The sequence below is a fragment of the Pipra filicauda genome, unplaced genomic scaffold (genome assembly GCF_003945595.2).
Source record: "Pipra filicauda isolate LSUMZ 115617 unplaced genomic scaffold, ASM394559v2 scaffold158_size1702193_pilon, whole genome shotgun sequence".
Lineage (NCBI taxonomy): Eukaryota > Metazoa > Chordata > Aves > Passeriformes > Pipridae > Pipra > Pipra filicauda.
This window is the reverse complement of record NW_024104084.1, coordinates 539,346-548,357: the sequence shown is the minus strand read 5'-3', so window position 1 is coordinate 548,357 and position 9,012 is coordinate 539,346. Positions and strand designations below refer to the sequence as shown.

The following is a 9,012-nucleotide window of genomic DNA, read 5'->3' as shown; positions in this document are numbered from 1 at the left end:
AAACACAAACAAACATGTTTAGCAGGTCATGAGGATTTTTATCAATTTGATTAAGAAAACAACAAAGAAAAGTAAGGCCCTTAGTGGCCAAGAAGGTCCTCTCCAATTTATGCCTCTAATAAATAAAAATCTGTTTTTTAAAGCAGTTTGGGTTAAATCTTTCAGGGTTTGTTGCTAACTGGAAAACTCAGAAAGGCCTACCATGGATGAGAATTTTACCATGTAAATGCTGAAGCCTGGTTTTGCTTCAAAGCTGTCTCAGGGATGAGAGCTCAGCCTGTCCACACACACTATCTCTCTGCAAAATACTGAACCACACTATAGACAGAAGCCCATATATCTATCCTCTACAAAGACATGAAGATCATAATTTCTCTCAGTGAAAAAAATCACAAGGAAAGAAACAGAATGGGTCTAAATCTTTCTTAACTCCAAAGAGAATAGGAAATAAGATGTTAATGTTTTTCTGTTCATTGATTTGAACATATGCACAAGCTTTACTTCTGAACACAGAAGGACTTGAGTCACAGAAAACCACCTTTGATAGTTCTTCTCTTTAGCCAGGGCATGGTTGCATTCTTTCTCCCTCTCTTCTGCTTTTGTGTCCTTTTTTTTTTTTTCCTTAGCAATTTATCCAGGCCTTTTCTAGCTGTCTGGCCCTATTCTATTACTGCTATTTCTGCTTCTGCCCCTTCAACCTTTTATTCCCACCCCTTCTCTGCACAGCTGCAGACGAATTCAGTCTCACTCCTTCCCCACCACTGCTGTATTCTGATTCAAACCACTGTGAACTTTTCCACCCACATAGTCCAGACCTCTGATTTATTTTGTGCGTGACCTGTTGTTGTTCCCATTGTTTCAGCTGCTTCTAAGCAAAAGGACATTTAATTGTTCTCTCGTTAGCTCCAAGAGGAGGTGGCTGCTAGTCACACCCACTTCCTTGAGGTTCCCCGCCCCCCAATGAAGCTATTTGGTTATTTTCTTCAAATTAAAAATGTAAGAGAACAATAGGCTAAATTTATTTGGGAAGATGTAACTCCACAGAGGGGATAAAATATCAAGATTTAAAAAAAAGGAGAAAAAAAGTGAGAGAAAGTGACTACTGAATAGGAACAAAAATGTAAAGATAAATGCAGATTTTAAGTAACAAAAATGTTCTAAAAGGTCCCCAAGGAGAGATGTAGGACTTTATTCAGAAAAAGGCAGTCTTATCAGGGGTTACAATATATAAATATTGAAAAGGTCCCTAACAGGTTAGCCACACTGCTAGATGTCAGAGCTTTCTTTTCAAGATCCAACTTCCAGCAAATTGACTGTGAAAGGAAGGCAGAAAAAAAGAAGAAAGAGAAAGAAAGGAAGGAGAACTGCTTGACAGACGGCCTTCAAACCCCTTTTTTTTCCCCTTCTTCATTCAGCCATACTGCATATAAATGCACTTAAACATCTCTGAAATTCCTTGCTCATACAACCCCTTACAACTTCTGTCTTGGACTATGATTTTCTCAGAAACTTGCCTCTTTTACTTCTGCAGGAGAGAAAAAAAATTATTCTCCCTGCCAATAACACCTCTGCGAAATGTCCTCAAAGGACAGCATTTCTTGCACCTATGCTTTTCCTCCACAAGCTGCCATCTGCTGTAATGCATCTCTATTTTAAGCTTTAGAGTCACGTGACTTAAATCCACATAAGTGTTGATTGTACATGATTGCCTTTATTGATTCTTTCTGGGACACAGCTTACCTGTACCCAACTTCACATATAGTTTTAGTCTGGACTTTTCTTTCACTCTTTCTTGAACACTTTCTTTTCCCATTCTTCCATTTTTTATGACTGTTCTTTTTACTGTGTCAGTGCCTGGGAATTTCAAGCAGTTAGAAAAGTTCATATTAGACTCCAAGAGCAACAAGTGCTTCTGCAGGAGAGTAAAGAATACCTCTATCTTTCTCTGAAGGGCACCTTACATTGTAATAACAGCCAGTAAATCCAACAAATATAAGCAGCTTGAGTAATCTAAAATTAGAGGGGAAAATAGAAATTATTCTAGTGAGGAAAAGAGAATATATTAAAGGATAGTTTGAAACAAGTATTGCTGTGCTTCTTGGTGGGATTAAGTAATACTGATAGCCCCTTTTTCTTCAGATCATTAGATTCGAGTAGCAAGTAGATATTGACGCTATTTCTAACTCTCTTTTACCAGACTACTTCCAGGATAAGGGGTCTTTTGGCTCTCTCTCATGGTACTTAATTGAGGTATTTAGATGGATGGTTTGGGGCTTTTCTCTAGTTTCTTTTTCTGATCATTGGAATTTACCAACAACTCAGTTATTTCTTTGGTTTGCTTCTGTCCTTCCGTTTCTCTAGCAAATTCTGGGGTGATACTGCTTTCAACAGCAGTGTTATTTTGGGTACTCCTATGCAAGTCTGAATTGTAATATATAATCTCATGTTCAGTTTCCTTCAAACTGTCTTAAAATTAAAAACTGACTAGTGCTTTCTCGACTGTTTACAATTTACATCCTTTTTCCATGCAGGGGTCGAACAGGTATCCCACATGCCAGAGCAGTCCTGATCAAATCAGTGTGTAGCTCATAGGCTTAGAATTAGGCACCTGGTTACACTGCCTGCCTAGTGAGCAGCTGAGTGAGTGAAATGTCTTATGAACACTCTGAGAAGAAATCTCCAGATTTATCTCCAAAAAACAGTTGCTGATGCTTAAATGATATAATTTCCCTGTATTCAGTCAGGAGGGACTGTAACTCCTCTTGAGTACGATTTGATTTTAGAAAGTAAATAAGCACTTGAGAGGAAAGATCCAGAATTTTCTCTGCTTTTATTTGATACTATTTTGTTCCTTTTCTTTTTTTTTTTTTTTTTCCTTTCTTCTTTAAAAAGTGGACTTGAGCTCAGGTCATTTGCAAGACTTTTGGATACAGATCAGCAACTATACACAGGGAGTATGAATCTTGAATCTTCCATTTCACACTCGGCCTGAACAGGGTAATAGCTTGAGGTGCTGTCAGGACCTTCATCTGCAAGAAATGATGAGAGTAGCAAACTTTCTGTGATTACACAGCTGGGAAACAGGCCATAGGATCTTTGGATGACTGAACCTGGAAGAACTAAAAAAGCATTTGATTTTTAGTGGTTTTTACATGTGTGCACACTGGAGCTGATAAATTAAAGGAAGAAGGACTCTGTACACCTTCTCTGGACAGGAGAGAGATACAAAGATAAAGTACAGGGTGGAAATTCAGCTGATTAGGTGTGTGATATTGCTCTGTGCTGCTTAGTAGTCTTGTTTGAGGATGGGGTAATCAGTGACCCTAGTTGTGGTTGTGTTTGGACGGGGAGAGGGAAAGAAAAGGGAGTGCTGAGGACACGTGGCTCCCAGATTTATGAGAAAAATTATATACTTGAGAGGTGGTCAGAAGCTGGGAGAAACCATGTTTCAGATTCCCACTGTCTGGAAATTCCCTTAAAAATCATTCAAGTCTGTATATTTTGTCTTTTATACCAAAGTATTTGGTAGAAATTTTTGCTCACTGTTTCCCTATGGATTAGATTTAAAGAAAATCAAATAGATCCTTTGGAGTTTAATGCAGAAGGCTAGTAATGGACAGAGCTCAAGCTTATTCTGCCCAGAAAGACGCTTTTTCCCCAGATTTTTTGAGCCAACACTACTGAAATATATTTAGTATGTAGGTAGAATGCAATCATACATCAAAACCATCTAAAGAGGAAAAAAAAGGAGGCTATTTTAAGGAATATTCAGTTCAACGTGTCTTCTGCAGTAACTAGAAATAGGATTTTTATTTTATCTTTAAAGTGGGAGAGGCATTAACATTTAAGCAAGTTGATTTCAAGAGGGGCCCCTGAATCACATGTCCTTAGCTCATCATTACAGATGAAGAATGGGCTTGCAGAAAGCAGTCTCGGATACCAGGCCCAGCAGAGTGCTTGTGAGCTAATTCATTATGGGTGGCTTTTCCTTTTTTTTTTTCCCTTTCGTTATAATTTAGAAGAATGCAATTAAAACTGAACTTGATAATTAATTCTGAACCGGTGAGAACCAGTTCCAGAGATTATGACTATAATGCTATGTAGCCATTGATATAAATATTCATGAGCTTTCATTGTTTTATGCTTTTTTATGAAGCACACAGCTTATCTGAAGAAGTAAAATTAAAGTACTATTATTTAACATTACAGTGTAAATAAGAGTCAATAGAGGGAGACAAAAATATATTCACAGTAAAATGTAACATACATATTCTATAAATATGTTTATGGATATTTGTGCATTTAAATGTGTGTGCTATATGCTGTATTATGTACTTTTCTAAATTATGTGCAGACTTTGGGGGTCAGAAGTAGATGATCTTTAAGGTCCCTTCTAATCCAAACCATTCTATGATTCTGTGATTATATAGTTAGATTATTACATGCTCTTTTACAAGCATATGCAGTCACAACACATGAAACTGTTGCACTCAAAAGCATATGTGCACATATTCCCAGAATCTCCATTATCCATAAATATGACAGAGGGTTAAAAGAGACTAAACAAGTTTGGATCTCAATCTGGCACTACCTGGTGACTGAAATTCATAGCAATTGACTGATTCTACCAACAGAAATCAGTCAATATATGAAACTAACCATGTGCAGCTGATGACACAGTAGGAAAATGGCCTGTCTTATTCCATTTTCAGCTCAAGGTGTTTGTCATAGCTGCCTGCAGAGCAAAATCCCTTTTAAACACGGATGTTTCAAAAATCCCAGAAAAACAAAAATATGCTGACAGAGTGCCTAAAGGAAACAATACAGCTAGAGGAAAACTCAATACCTGGCTGGATTGAAAGAGACAAGGAAGTAACAGAAACGAAAAAGGAAAATAATCTGCAAAGAAGTTCAACATTCAGTATATTGTTTGCGGTTTTTTTTTTTCTTTTTTAATTAAACTAGAGATACAGTGGCTTAAACAGAAGTGCTACATGTAATGTTGGATACCTGGGGAAGCTGGCTGTAGCTCAGGCCCTCCAGTCAGCGAACATGATATTCAAATTGGAACAAGATTTAAATCTCCTGCACTGGTATGCTCAGTTCATTTATTGTGAGGCACTGAAAAGTCAAATTCAGTATTATGTGATTAAGCTACATCTGTCTCAGCACAAGCAGTAACCATATTTCTTTAAGTTCAGCAGGTGTTTTGCAAAGAATCTAAAGGATTTTGCACAAAATTAGTGCCTATAATAAAGCGCCAGTGATGAAGAGACAGCTCTTTATATCACTGATATATTATAGTTTTGTTCTAATAAATGTCATTGCCAAATATTTCAAAACCTAAAACAGGTTTGCTGACTGAACTGTTTTGCAAGCATATTTGCTATGCCTTATTGCAAAGATGTTCTTTTATAGACATACAGTTTAGAAATTTTATTTGACACTGCTGACTACTAAATTAGCAGCTTTTCAACTTTGCCAGACTCGTGCAACACAATCGAGATAAAAGGTAAAACGTGTAACTTCTGCATTAATTCTTGTTGGTAGTGTCATAAGATTCCTCAAGATGTGTTAATTGAGCCTGGGGTATGTGAAAAAAATCATAAAGCCCCGCTCCCACCTTTAGATCTTCTCTCTACCCTTCCTCTCACTCTGACTTTGTCTGTTCAGTCTGAACTAAGTTGTTGTTATGATAGTGTTTCGAAACATGAACACAGTCTGAGTATGGTGTGGTTTGCACTGAGACATGGGTCCCCACAAAGAAAACAAGTACGTGGAATACTCTGCTTCTTGTGAGGGTGCTTGAGAGAAAAGAAATTACCTTTCCAACTTTCTGGTTCTCATTTCTTGCACTTACTGATGGGGAGTGACTTCAGGTTATGATTATAAGTGTGAATGATTTCCTAATGCATGAGGGTCAAGGAGAAAATCCTGTTGAACTCCCAGACAAACAAAGCATCCAGAGAAGTCTGAAAAAGTTTTGAGGTACAGAATTCAGCAGTGATTTGTCTTTAAAGTCAGATGTGTAATATGAGTAAATATTTTTTCATTATTGATTTTTATATAGAAATCAAAAATCTCTTAAAGCACAATTTCCAATGAGCTTTGTTGATCCTTTCATTAAAAGAAAGGAATTAGTAAACAAAAGGAAAGAAAATTCTTAAATTTTATAAAAGTATAAAGTGTTGGGAAGAACAAGTAAATGTTATGTTTTCCCTCAGATTTTCTTCTGGTTGTCTATTTCCTCCTTGGAATCCTGAAGCTAAATGTTATGACAGTTTTTTTCAGTCATTTGCTGTTTTCCAGTAACATCCAAAAGCCCCAAAAATACTGGAACTGGGTGATAATGAGTGAAAAACTACAATAATAAAACATTAAGGTGGGGGTTCTGATTTCATCAAGTGCCTACCCAGGAAAGATCTGAGGAGATCACTTAGATTTCTGAAAATCCATCTTGAAAATTAGCTACTTGTTTTTGTTTGTTTCGGGTTTTTATGAGGCAGGTGGATGTAGGGAGCTTCTTTGACTCTTATTTGTTTCCTAAAAAGTGCTGAGAGTAATCAAATCAAGCCCAGCAGACTCAAGAAGATGGTCATGTTCATTCTATAGCTTTTAATTTCATTTGGCATACAGACATAATTTAGCAAGTTGTCCAATCTTTTATTTGAGCTGTAAGACAACAGCAAAATATTTGTCATATCTTGGAGAGAAATGTAATTTGCAAACAAAAAAAAAAAAATAAAATTGAAACTGAATCTCAAAAATCTGCAGTTTTGTATTAAAATATGCTTCAAACATTTTCTTGAGTCTTGCTTAATTAATTTTTAATTTGCTGTCTGAACAATTGCATATAAAGACCCAGATTCCACTGACATAACATCAAATATCTACAATATATACAATTATTTTTGGTTCTTCCCACTATCACTAGAGAGACATAAATGCTTCCCAGTTCCTGGGTGAGCCAGTCCACCCTTGAGAGGCATTTTTTTCTTTTCATTGATTATGGAGGCAGCCTACTGTGGCTGGACTTCTAACTTTGGCATCTGTTAGGTTCCCATAGCTAGCTAGGATGAATCCAAGCCAAAATCAATAGCACTAGCACTATCTATGTCAGACTTCTTGGAAGAAAAAAGTCCCAGTCTCTCCCTCTCTCCTCTGACAGCCACACAACTGGGAGCCTTCCTTCAGTGTGCACTTTCTCTGGAGCACTCCAGCTCTTCTGTGTGGAGAATGCCGAAAACAAGGAGAAAATGCAGAGTGTAGCCCCCAAAATAACCTCTACAGCATGTCCCTGGAATGCAGCTCGCTCTGCAAAGACCCTTTCTGGATCAGACAGACCAGCTCTGCAATGAATGCTGACTGATGGACAAGACTAAGAAAGTCTTGTGTACGCTTTACAGTGTTGTTGTGAATGGATGACTGGAATTTAATTTCAAATTAATCTACCTGCTGTGACCCCAAACTACTGCACAAGAAGTTTCTTGAATACTCACTTGGATCTCAGGGTTTTGTTAAAACCTATAAAAATGAACATCAGAAAATCTTGTATTTGGTGGTGTTTTTCTTTTAAGAACAGCAATAAGCAAGGTCAAGTAGAATGTCAAATGAAGCTGGATTTAAGGTCTGTTTTCAGAAATCTCTATCTTTACAAAATACTTTAATCACATTTTCAAATACACTTTTGAAAATGATAAAATTTTCACTCAGAACATACACTTATGGAATGTCAAAATAGTTTAATAATTAAAAAAAAAGAAGGCTATTAAGCATTTTGTCTATTATGAGGTAAGTCTTTTCTGTTTTAGCTTTGCAATAACATTTTCAGTGAACTGCACTTTCTAGTAGGAAAAAAAAAAGTAAAACACAATGAAACAAAAAGTTAAAGATGTTACCATCCTTTCCACCCACTAATTTTTTTTTTTTTTTAAATTTTAATAGAAAGTCAGAATAGTTTTTGAGTTTCCTGTAGGAAAGAACTCCCCATTTGTAGTTAGTACTCTGACAAGAAACATCCTGAAATATGAAAAATGAAGCTATAAAAAATAGAAAATGTATTAGAATTAATGTTTGTGCCAATGATGTGAAAAAAAGAATATATGAATCTCATGATTTCCACACCTGTTCATAATGCAATGTGTCAGGGAAACATCAGATAAGTAGATGATTTTTCTCTCTGTAAGGCAAAAGTTTGCAGTTTAGCTGAATCTTTCACCCTGTTTTCAGTAACATACTTTAGGAAATATGTCCACCATCTGTAGAGATTTTGGAAGAAGAAATTATTGGAGAGCTTAGAAATATGTCTTTGGGGTGCGATAACACTGTCAAGTCCTACAAAAGTTGGAAATAATCCCTTCTTCCTGTTATGACAGACAGAACAAGAAGTTGCTCATTTAAATTGCTGCAAGGGAGATATCAGCTACGAGATAATAAACTTTTCCAATGGTGAGGCTAGTCAGGGGCCAGAATACAAATTCATTACAATATGGTGGGGTTTCCAACTGAAAAACTTTCTGAATAGTTTAGAAAATTGTTAAAACAATGGAGATGGTGTCAGATTTTGCAAATGCCTGAACCCTAGAGTGAGTCTGTCTGAATGCTGAAGACCTCTTTGAGCCATAATCTTCTGTGATCCTGTGAAGAACCATTTGGGGATACAGGAATAAAGGTGAGCATTAAAAATTAGAATTCCATTTCCAGATTTTCCCGAATTTTGTATGTCCTTCAGTTATCTTTCAACTCTTCATACCTCATCCTCATAAAATAGCACAAATTCCTTGCTTTTCAGGCCAAAAGGATGCTGATGAAATAGCATCTGAGAGGTTATCCAGTATAGTGGTGACTGAAGCTAAGAAGAGGCAGGAGATATGAAATAGAGACAATTATTATAACTAGCTACTCTGTCTGAAAATAAGCTGTATTTACATATTCATAAATACAACTAGCTGTGCAACAGAATGTTATCAACATGGGTTTACTGATAAGAAATTATAGGTCCTTTAAAAAGGG

The 9,012-nt window shown here is 36.5% G+C and overlaps 1 long non-coding RNA gene across 1 annotated transcript; it reads right to left on the bottom strand.

Annotated features, from left to right (window-relative positions):
* Positions 1-2,902: 2,902 nt before the first annotated feature.
* LOC120322826 lies at positions 2,903-5,958 on the bottom strand. The gene is made up of 3 exons (XR_005562758.1): positions 5,825-5,958; positions 5,011-5,121; positions 2,903-3,029 (listed from the first exon to the last, which is right to left on the bottom strand). It is a non-coding gene; the product is annotated as an uncharacterized LOC120322826 (long non-coding RNA).
* Positions 5,959-9,012: the final 3,054 nt, after the last annotated feature.